We start from the raw sequence: 12318 nt of genomic DNA, 5'->3' as shown, positions 1-12318 counted from the left end.
ATATCCTGTTTATGGGCATTTGTGTTCTTTTCAATTTTTGGTTATTGTTAATAATGTTTTTATGAACATCTATGTCAAGTTTTTTGTGTAGACATATGTTTTCATTTCTCTTGGATTATACCTAAGAGTGGAATTACTGGGTCATATGGAAACTATATTTAGCAATTTGAGGAACTACCAAACTATTTCCCAAAGTAGCTGCACCATTCTACATCCTGATGTAAATGAAGGTTCCGATTTCTTCATATCCTCTCCAACACATTTTATTGTACATCTTTTTATTATAGTTATCTTAGAGGGTGTGAAGTAATATCTCATGGGTTTTGATTTACATTTTTCTAATAACTAGTGATATTGAGCCTCTTTTTGTGTGCTTCTTTGACATTTACAAGCCTTCTTGGACAAATGTCTATTCAAATGTGTGGCATTAAGGAGAAAAAAGGTCTTTGTTTTCAGTTCTTGGCACACAGGTATTAAAACTCTTGCATGATTAGTACATGTTTAGAAGACTGACATTTTCAATCGGACATCAGAAAATTGGGAAGGGAGCCCTAGCTGATTTGGTTCAGTGAGTGGATAGAGCATTGACCTATGGACTGAAGGGTCTTGGGTTCAATTCCAATCAAGGGCACATGCCCGGGTTTGCAGGCTTGATCCCTAGTAGGGGGCGTGCAGGAGGCAGTCAATCAATGATTTCCTTTTATCATTGATGTCCTATCTCTCTCTCCTTTCCTCTTAGAAATCAATAAAATATATATTAAAATAAAATAAAAATTGAGAAGGGAGAGTGGCTGAAGGGTAAGGTGCCAATGATTTAATTAATCATGGCTGTCATGTGACCTTCATAGCAATCCCTAAACAATGGGATTTAGAGTTTCTGAGTTGGTGAACACAGCCATGTGACCACCAGGTGCTGTACCCCAACTCCACATAAAGATAGAAGTTCAGGACTCTGAGAATTTTTCCTATGAACCTCTTTACCTGACTCACCGTAAAACATGTGACTTCTAGGAAAGTGTGCATTCACTGTTCTTATTTGTTCTCTTTTGTGAGAAAATGGGAAAAGATCTAGTTGTCCTCTTCCAGTGGAGAACTAACCCTACCCCTACCCCTATGTATATCATTTATAATAAACTGGTAAATATAAGCAAAGTGCCTTCCTAAACTTTGTGAACCATTCTAACATATATGAGGAGGGGTTTATGGAAACCCCCAACTTATAAGTGATTAGACAAAAGTATTGGCTGGTGTGACTCAGTGGTTGAGCATCGGCCTATGAATCAGGAGGTCATGGTTCGATTCCTGGTCAGGGCACATGCCCAGCTTGTGGGCTGCATCTCTAGTGGTGTGCTAGAGGCAGCCAACCAATGATTCTCTCTCATCATTGATGTTTCCATCTCTCTCTCCCTCTCCCTTCCTCTCTGAAATTAATAAAAAAAAATTTTAACAAAGACTTGTGATTGGTATCTAGAGTGGGGGCAGTCCTATTGGATTGAGTCTTTTAACTTGTGGGATACAATGCTAACTCCAGGTAGACAGTATCAGAATTGAATTGAATGTTGGACACCCAGTTGGTGTCAGAGAGTTGGAAAATTGGCAGCTGGTTTTGGAAAACACTCCACAAAGTCTTTGCCAATTTTATAATTGTGTTACTTGTCTTTTCATGATTGAGTTTGTAACAGTTCTTTAATATGTTAGATACAAGTTTATGATCACATATGTGATATGCAAAAATTTTCCTCCCATGGCTTTCTTCACTTTCTTGATGATATCATTTGAAGCTTGAACCCTACTGGGATGTGCCCGCAGTCAAGGTACATGCCCTTGACCAGAATAGAACCTGGGACCCTTTAGTCTGCAGGCTGACGCTCTATCTTCTGAGCCAAACCGGTTAGGGCAGAAATTTGAACATTTTTAATTTTTTGTCGCCTATGCTGTTGGTTTATTTAAGAAACAATTTCTTAACCCAAAGTCAGCAAGGTTTACTTCTATGTTTTTTCTATAATATTTATAGTTTTAACTCCTACATTTATGTCTATAATCCATTTTGAGTTAATTTTGCATAAGGTAGTGATCTATTGATAATAAAACTTTTCTATTTAACTTCCAAATTATTGCTAACCAAAAAAGTCAAATATTTGTAACTTGGTTCCCAAATCCTGTATGCAACTGTCAGCAAGAGAAATCGAATATACCAGTTTCATACCTTGCACCAAAAATAGAATGAGAATGTAATCTTGAGGTCAGGAAACTGGGACGTGTTCCCCACTGCATGGCTAAAGGACTGGATATCACCTAGATGCATCCAACCATTCTTTCTTCTTCTTCCTTTTTTAAGCAGGAAAAAACTTAATTTCTATCAAATTAGAAAGTATGAATAATCTTGAAGCAACATAGTCAAAATAGCCAATATCATAATTAACAGTTAAGAGAACATTGACAGATTAGGTTTAGGGACTCTGAGTTAAGCACGTACACCCAAATCAAGAGGCTGACAACTTAGACACTGAGGAAAAGCCCTGACTTATAGTAAACGCACGACTTCTGGGAGAGTGTATACGCCACTGTTCTTATCGGGAAGGAAAATGGGAAGATCTAATTGTCCTCTTCCACTGGAGAACTATGAAGATCAAAGAAAATCATGAATATGAAACCCTTCGAAAAATGAACCATTGTAAAATGGGGTATTCACAATAACAGAGTTTTGCCAAAGGCCTTTCTATATATATATATATATATATTGATTTTTATTGATTTCAGAGAAGAAGGAAGAGGGAGAGGTGAGAAACATCAGTGATGAGAAAGAATCATTGATCAGCTGTCTCCCCACACTGGGGATTGAACCCACAACCCAGGCATGTGCCTTTGACCAGAATCAAACCTGGGACCCTTCAGTCTGCAGGCAGATGCTCCATCCACTGAGCCAAACCGGCTAGGGCAGTGGTAGGCAAACTGCAGCTCGCGAGCCACATGTGGCTCTTTGACCCCTTGAGTGTGGCTCTTCCACAAAATACCAACTTCTGCGCATGGGCCACGAAGTTTCAATCGCACTGTATGTGCGCACCCGCACATGGTATTTTGTGCCAAAGGCCTTTCTTAAAACTATAAAGCTGCAGAGAGCCACATGCCATGGAGACTCCACTGAAAGTTATCCCTGATTGTTTTTTCTCCGCATGGCCCACACAGATCAGCAGGTTCAGTTCTTTCCCGAGGAGATGCCGATGCGAAATCAGGCTTGGAAATCATAAGTTGTATTGACCTAGCCACAGGGCTGCTCTGTGGATTACAGTTATTATCCATGCCAACAAAGCATCTAGCAAATACTGACAGCTGTAGTCTGATTTTATTTCATTTTACTTTATTTACTTTTTATTTTTTATTGAATTTATTGGGGTGACATCCTACTAATAAAGATATAATATGCAAATGGCCGTTACACCATGAAGCATAATGACCAACCTCATAATGACTGGATCACGGGTCAGCAAGAGGGTGAGCATTGAGCTACAAGCAGGCAGCTGAGAGCTACAGGAGGGGACAGGGCAGCAAGCTATGAGGGGGAGTGAGGGAGGAGAGGGGAGGGAGGAGGGAGCTACAGGAGGGTGGGGCAGCAGATGGAGAGCTACTGGAGGGCAGCAGTGAGCTACTGGCACACAGATTCATGTGCAGGGCTACTAGTTGGTTAATAAAATTATATAGGTTTTGATAGCATTTTAATTAACTATTTATGAATAATAGAAAAGGAGCAAAGGAAAGACCAGACGTTATAGACATGTCTTTTGGAAGCTTCACTAGGAAGCTACAACTTTACCCTCCCCTGGGTCTAACAAAGGGAAGATAGGCACATGCCCAGTAAAATTGCGGGGGGAGGGGAGACTAAGGAAGGCACTTGCTGTCCAACTTGGGGACAGAGATGGTTGGCCAGAAATGGTGTGATCACTGTAGAACAGGAAGGTTTGGGTACATAACCCCCTAAACAAAGGAGTTCACTCTCTTGGGATTTGTTTGACTCTGGGCTGTGGGGCTCCTTTGCTCCTGCTTCCCTGCATTTGCCCTTACGGCCCATGGCCATGCGGACCCCACAAGCAGTGCACTAATAGACTGCACCTCACCTGATGCTGAACTGGACCTGTCTCTAAGAAGACGAGGAAACTAGACACCGGCTTTTCTTCTAGCTTCACTGAAACCCCACCTATACTTCTTCTATGACTGGGCTAAGGGAAATGGGACTTTGAAAACCCAGGGATGTAATTCCACGAAAATAAAGCTTCTTACCATATCTTATCCTCCCAGGGGCCCCTGGAAATGCTTCTTCCAGAGGTATTCCCAAGACCCTCACTCCAACTAGCCAAGGGGGAAGATGAGGCACATTTTTCTCTGATAACAGTTCCAGGTGTACATCACCTGTATATTATACTGTGTGTTCACTACCCTGAGTCAAGTCTCCTTCCATCACCATTTATCCCCCCTTTACCTCCTTCTACTCCCCAATAAACGATACAGATTGAATGAAAAAAATTAACCTTGTTAAGTCAAAGAAGAAAAATACCTCTCAAAAAATCTTATTCGTTTTCCCTTAAATTACTGTGTGTTTGATGGAAAAACACCATCCATGTTGTAAGCACAATATTAACAAGAAGCTACATTAATAACTTGGCAGTGTAAAGGCATCATCTTTAATTAATAATGTTTTGAAAATCAGCTCCCCAAGGACCAAAAAATGTCACTAAAGATCCTGCTGATAGGAAACATCAAGATCAAACGCCAGAGGGCTGCTCCAACCCAAATAAGCTCCCCCAGCTCAAATTCCTAAGTTGTCTGATCTTGGGTCTTACTGGTTGGTTTCCTACACTTTCCTCTCATGTCCTAATTAAACTCCTTGAAGACAGCATCTAGCCTCACCCTTTTTCCATCTCTAGTAGCACCTAACCCTCATCCATAGGAGTCAACTAGTTGAAAGAGCAGGTAAAAACCTGGCTCACTGGACATCATCACATCAGGTTATAAAGGCAAACATGAACTTATGTGGGGAGGAAATTACGACTTCTAAATGCATGTTGAAAGAGATCATTCTAATTTTTGCTACCGAGCGGGGATAAGATTTTCCAAAGGACTCATGTCACATTGTGTAGAATACATTTGCAGAGTTGGGTTATAATATTTTATTTTTCGTTCTATGGTCAAGTCTGTAAAAAGACCCTCTCTTCCATCTATTTCCAATAAAAATCAAGTATTCTGTCTGCTGAAACCTATGACATAGGCCTCATTAATACTCACTGGTGCTTAATGCTACCAAGTTGCATCTCAGAGTTTCTGAATCATGTTTTGGGGGTGACTAGCTGGCCATAAAATATTTTATTCCTTGAATTTGGTAAACATGTGGTTAGTGAAACTCAGTTGATGTGTATAATACTCATGTGTGTGCAGATACATATACCCATACACACATACAGTTATGTTCTATTATTAGTGAAGTTGTATGTTTTCGGTAGATGTGAAAAAATCTGCCATATGTCAGCCTCAGCACCCTCTGTAGACACACTTCTGTAGAGATTTCTCTCTTTAGCTACTGGCCAACACAGAGCAAATACCATGCATTGTGTCATTTCTGGTAGAAAGTGCAGTGAAGTAGACTCATCAGAAACACAGTAAAAATAGCCAACCCTGATTATAATCAGAAACAGAACGTGCATTCCTGTTCATGTGAATGCTTCGTTTCAGTTTTAAATTCTTTCCTACGCCTTTGGACCCTGCTCTATCCAAAAACTATACAGTCCTTCTCCCTGCCTGCTGACTTGAATTCTAACTGCAAGCTTAGCTCTCTGAAATCATTAGACAGCCCACAGGACTGTAGTTAGTCAGCACCGCTCACTTTCTCCTATATGTCGCTCATTCAGAGTTTTTATTGGGGATGTTGGACCTCCTTGGCAAAAAAGAGTAGCTTCCACATCAGCAAATGATGGACGCAGTCTCCAGAGCTGGCCAGGCTCAGAGGCCAAGAGAGAAGGCCTAAACGTGTGGTTTTTACAGGCAGGGTCCGCACTGATGGACTTCCACCTAGCACAGCCACCACCGCATTCATGTGGTGTGTCCACCGCCTGCGACCTGATTTCATTCCCACCGCTCTCCCATTCCTCATTTTAAACCATCTGCCTTTGGCTGAAGGCCCAGCTGTTTCTGAAAAGCTCTGTTTCCTCTGAAATGGTTTTCTGGATCTCCCACAGAAAGACTTCCAGAATATCCCCTTTCCATTTTTTCTCCCTCCCCTTTCTCTGCTGTCAAAGCAGGTTATAACATCTTTCTGATTTTACTGCTGCCCATAATTTCTGCTCCATGAAGCCACCTGGGGAGCAGGCCTTTGGCTGCCTTCGGCTGCCTCCAGCTTGCTGCTGTCCTCTCTTCTGACCAACAGGCCTCCAATGGTGAGAGAATTTGGTTCCTAGAGACCTCCTACGATTTTCTCTGCCTTGACATGGGGGGTTGGCAGTTAGCACACTTCAAGCTTCTCCCGGCTCTTGGTGCAGAGTTCCCCATATGCCTGGACACAGTATTGAACCACTGGCTACCCACAATTTCAGTCACCAGCAGTGTGTGTGTGTGTGTGTGTGTGTGTGTGTGTGTGTGTGTGTATGTGTGTGTGTGTGCACGCGCTCATATGAGCAGGGGCTCCTCACACACCCTGCAGGATGTGGGAAGGGAGCTGGGGAGAGAGTGTGGAGTATCATTTTTCAGCATCTGTCTCTCAAAACTGCTCTAGTTTCTCTGATTTGTTTCTATAGGAGCAAAAGAGAAGAAAAATATTTCAATCAAATAGAGCAATCATATGGCAGAAGCAAAAGAACTCGTGACATTTTTTTTTTTTTTGTCCTTTTTGCTTATTCCCGCTCCCCACCCAGATGGGTATTTCCAGGTTGCTTGTCTCTTTGAGATTAGAGTGTGTGGATGGGAGGGGGTGTGGGAGCGTGCATGGAGCTGGGGAATGTGTTCAATTTTCTTTCTTTTTAAAATATATTTTTAGTGATTTCAGAGAGGAAGGGAGAGGGAGAGAGATATAGAAACATCAATGATGAGAAAGAATCATTGATTGGCTGCCTCTTGCATGCCCCCTACTAGGGTTAGAACCTGCAATCCGGGCATGTGCCCTTGACCTGAATAGAACCTGGGACCCTTCAGTCCACAGGCTGATGCTCTATCCACTGAGCCAAACCGGCTAGGGCGAGCTCAATTTTCTACAAGGCTCTGTGGCTCTAGTGTACTGTTTGAATATGTCCACTCCTCTCACACATCAGTGCATTTTCTTGGCTTCAAGACTTCATTGCTGCCTTTGCCGGTTTGGCCCAATAGATGGAGCATTGGTCCTGGGACTGAGGGGCCACCAGTTCGATACTGGTCAAGGGCACGTACCTCAGTTGTATGCTAAATCCTTGGTTCTGGGCTGGGGGCCTGCTGGAGGCAACCAAACAATGTCCCTCTCAACATTGATGTTTCTCTCTCTCTCTGCCTCTTCCCCTCCCTTCCACTCTCTCTAAAAATCAATGGAAAAATATCTTCAACTAAGGGTTAACAACAAAAAGCTTCATTGCTTATGAATTAATATGTGTATAGAGTTGCCCCTTAGCAATTACTTGAACAGAACAACATATAAAACCTGCTTTTGAAATTATAGCTTGTCCAGGAGTTTTGTTTTTTTCTTTGATGTTGTTTAACCCCTTCACCTTTTTTTACCTAGCCTCACAACCCACTCCCCTCCGACAGCTGTCAGTCTGTGGTTCTCTGTCTATCAGTCTGTTTCCATTTTGCTTGGGATGATGAATACATAATACAATATACAGATGATGTATTATACAATTGTATACCTGACACTTATATAAGTTTATTAGCCAATATCACCCCAATACGTTCAATAAAAAAAGGAAGAAAGAGTATAGCATGATGATGTGACAGGACATACATCCATTTCTTGTAAAAATGTGTGTTTTTTTTGAATAAGCAAGTACATCTTCTAGAGAAAATGAGTTTTAAATGATTACTTAAGTGAAATGCAACATGTTTCAAAAGCTTTGAAATGGAAAAAAGAAAAACAAATTCATGTTCATTTCACTGTAAATTTTATATAAAAATAATGGTAAACAAATATCAAACTCAAATAATGATCTTATGCTGAATCATTCAGAAGTGAAGTGTACTCATGTCTGCAACTTACTTTCAAATGCTTCAAAAATAGAATGGATAGCCCGGACAGTGGTTGAGCATTGACCTATGACCCCGGAGGTCATAGTTTGATTCCTGGTGAAGATACATGCCTGGGTTGAGTGCTCAATCCCTAGTAGGGGCCCTGAAGGAGGCAGCTGATCAATGATTCTCTCTGATCATTTATTTTTCCCTCTCTCTCTCTCTCTCTCTCTCTCTCTCTCTCTCTCCCTTTCCCTTCCTCCCTGATATCAATAAAAATATTACTTTTTAAAAATAGAATGAATAGATAGGTGATAAAACAAATATAACAAAATGGGTAAAATTGAGGTGATGGGTATGTGGCTGCTCACTGCACCATTTCTTTAACTTTTCTGTAGGTCAGAGTGTTTTTATAATAAAATGCAGGTGTGGAGTGGGGAGGCATAGCACTTAGAATTGGGACATGTGGGTTCAAGTCCCCCTGTGGCATGAATGAGCTATGAATGAGGTCAGGGCCTTCACTTCAATAGACCTCAGTTTTCCCATCTACAAAATGAGAATCTCCAATGTATTTCTGTGCGTCTCATAACCTATTATTCCATGGAACAAGCATGGATCGAATGGTCAGAAGCCTCCAGTTCCTAGGAATCTTGGGCTCTCATTTACTGAATTTATGTAGTCTAAAGGAAACATTGAGAATCCCAGTGTCCCGCATTTTATCAGTAGGAAAGCTCTAATGTGCCTTTTTGATCCCCTCATCTCTCCCAGCACAAATGTCTCATCAGGTGCCAAGCACAGATGCCAGAAACACAGAGGGTGGGAATAACCTGTCCAAAATCGGGCTAGTAAAGATCGATCTGGGTAACTTGAGAGAAAACAATTAGACTGCTGTCCCATGGGGCTCTGCTCAAACTATTCTGATGTAACTGTACCCCTCATCACCCTTTAGGAGCCCACAGTCCTGACATCCCACACCCAGGCAGAGTGGGCAGGCACATGGAAGGTGGGAATTTGGGGCCAGTTTGAAGGTGGATCTTCCTCTTCACTCCATTATTTACCCCAAAATCCTGTCCCCCATTTCCAGGTCAAAATATCTGCTATTTTCAGTTCACCATTTGGTTGAAGGCTCTGTTTCTTATTTAAAAAGCAACTACTTCTGGAATGGGTAACACATTCCATCACTGCAGCCATTCACACCACACTGTTAATGACTAACTTATCTCTTCAGGTCGCTATAACAAAATAACATTGATAGAATGGCTTCTAAACAACAGGGATTCACTTCTCTCAGTTCTGGAGGTAAGAAAGTCCAAGATCCAGGCACTGGCAGCAACAGTGTTTGGTGAGATCTGCTTAGCAAGTCACAGAAAGCTGCCTTTTCCCCATGTCCTCACACTTTGGAAGGAATAAGGAAGCTCTCTGGGTATCTTTTATAAGGGCACTAATCCCATTCATGAGGGCTCCACCCTCATGACCTACCTACTCACATCTACTGCCTTATATCACATTGGACATTAGGATTTAACATTCAAATTTGGGAGGTACACAAACATTCAAATCTTTTCCAGATGTCACTTAAAAGTGGACAGAGAAGGTTTGTTATGAGAATATTTTCCTGTCCTGCAATGCTCTTCTATCCCAGACTGCAGCTAGAACTTACCCTGTAGCCTAAAGTGGAACCAATATACAACGCATTCTGAATAAGCCCACTTTCTTGTCATCTTTCTTGCCTTTTACTTTATTCCTTTCCCTCTCAACTCATTGAACCAACTAGAGTTTATTGAGCATCGTAACATACAAGGCACTGCGGTAGGTTCAGAGGGTACAGTGAGGACAAGACAAATACAGTTTTTGACACTTAAGGACTGACATTCTTACATGGTGACCTGGGACTTGTCTGGTTCTAGCACTGGAAATCCCACATACTGGGAGCGCCCTCAGTCCTGGGCAGAAGAAGATATTTGGTCCCCATAGTCTGATGTGTAAATGATAATATGAGTCATAAGACAATGATATGTTAGCCATCAATATATTTGAAGATTGCAAAGGTGCTCTGAGTGTGTGTAATGAGAGGACCACATGTAGCCCGTGAAGTGATGGAAGAATCTTCAAGACAAGAGCTTGAAAGCTGAGATATGAAGAATGAGAACTGCGAGGGAACTCCAGGTAAAGAAAAGCACCATTTAGAGGCTCTGAGATGAGAAAGAGCGTGTTGTGTCGAAGAAATTAAGGGTGACCTCAAGTCTTGGTTTGCATGGGATGGTCACGGTAGAGCCTGTTGCCCTGGCCTCATTATTAATAGTGTCCCTTTGCATCTTCACAAATAAATGAATTATTTTGGTTTGGAAAATGAATTATTCACTACAGAGGAACTATAAGATGCCCATGTGGCTATAATAAAGGGACTAAACAGGATGCAAATGAGGCTGCTGAGGTAACTAAAAACTGATTGTTCAGGGTCTCCAGGGAGAGACCAAAGATTTGGGATATTATAAAGAAACATAGAAACAGCCCCACCAGTGTAGTTCAGTGGTTGAGGTCGATCCATGAACCAAGAAGTCACTGGTTCAATTCCCAGTCAGGGCACATGCCTGGGTTTCAGGCTCGATCCCTAGAAGCAGGTGTGCACTAGGCGGCCAATCCATGATGTTTCTTTTTCATCCATATTTCTATCTCTCTATCCCTCTCTCTTCCTCTCCCTCTAATGTCAATAAAAAACATGTTAAAAACAACAACAACAACAATACAGGAACAGTGAGAAGCATCATCCACAGAGGAGCATGATTACATGCGAACTTCACACAGAGCAAATGCCAGCAAGGATGTGAGAGAGCCAGTCAACGGGGCTTCTTCTGTGGTCCAGGCCAGCAAGGACAGTGGCTTAGATTAGAGTGAAAGCACAAAAAAATGAAGCTAAGTAGATAATTCAAAAGCTATGGAGGAAGAATAACAGACAGAATTCAGTCTTTTGGCTGAAAGGTCACGGGTATGGGCGAGGCAGGACTGCCACAACTGGCCATACTGACCAAGCAGAACTCCCCAGGGTCCCTTTCACATGGACCACCAGGCTGGCTGCATTGCAGAGCGAGCCTTCTCCTCAGAGGCAGCAGGAGAGGAAGTCAGGGATGATGGCTAGCTTTCTGGTAGGAGTGGCTGGCCGGCCAATGGTGTTACACAGGAAGAGATGAGATTCAGAATCCCATATCGTCATTCCTGAAATCCTCTTATAATATGTGTCACTCTTCACCATTTACTTTGGCATGCATATCTCTTCCCTCTGTGCAGTTTGATCTTGCTCCTCCCCTCCGGTGCCCTAACTGGGCTGTCAGTGCTCAGGCGCAGAAACCAGGTTGGATTCACCTGTCCTATCACCCCAGAGCCTAGCACATAAAGTAAGAAGTCCTTGCCAACTCGTGGAAGAACTTGGGCAAATGGACATGCGGGTAAGGGGATAAACTTCTGCAAAGAGAAGGCGGAACATAGACAGGCTAGAAGGCTGGGTAAACTAATTCCCGGTTAATCCGACTGAATACACCAATGCAAGGGGCCACAACACTGTCTGTAAAGGGCCAATAGTAAATACTTTAGGCTTTGCAGGGCACACAGTATCTGTGGCAACTTGTCTTCTCTGCTATTTTAATGAATAAGCAACCACAGACAATGACTAAGCGACCGCAGACAATGTGTAAACATGTGGGCGTGGCTGGGTTCCAAGGAAAGCTTACTTATGGGTACTGAAATGTGAACGTGATATAATTTTCACAAGTCAGAAAGTATTATTCTACTTTTGATTTATTTCAACCATGTAAAAATGTAAAATCATTCTTAGCTTGCCGGCCTTATAAAAACAGGCACTCTCTGAGCCAGCCCGCATGGCTCAGTGGTTGAGTATCCACCTATGAACCAGAGGTCACGGTTCGATTCCTGGTCAGGGCACAGGCCCAGGTTGTGGGCTCGATCCCCAGTGTGGGGCGTGCAGGGGGCAGCCAATCAAGGATTCTTTGTCATCATTGATGTTTCTATCTCTCTCTCCCTCTCCCTTCCCCTCTAAAATCAATAGAAAAATATCTAAATAAATAAAAAGATAAATAAATAAATAGGCAGCACCTGAATTTGGCTTTGGGTTGTAGTTTGCTGAATCCTGAA

General features: G+C 42.3%; 1 protein-coding gene across 1 annotated transcript in view; it reads right to left on the bottom strand.

The window, feature by feature from the left end:
• CTNNA2 (catenin alpha 2) overlaps positions 1-12318 on the bottom strand; it is a gene marked incomplete at its 5' end in the record, with an annotated part of 880141 nt that overhangs the window by 306372 nt on the left and 561451 nt on the right. The gene's annotated exons all lie outside the window — the stretch shown is intronic.

Source organism: Myotis davidii, unplaced genomic scaffold (assembly GCF_000327345.1).
Source record: "Myotis davidii unplaced genomic scaffold, ASM32734v1 scaffold91, whole genome shotgun sequence".
Classification (NCBI taxonomy): Eukaryota; Metazoa; Chordata; class Mammalia; order Chiroptera; family Vespertilionidae; genus Myotis; species Myotis davidii.
This window is presented reverse-complemented; position numbering and strand designations above follow the sequence as displayed.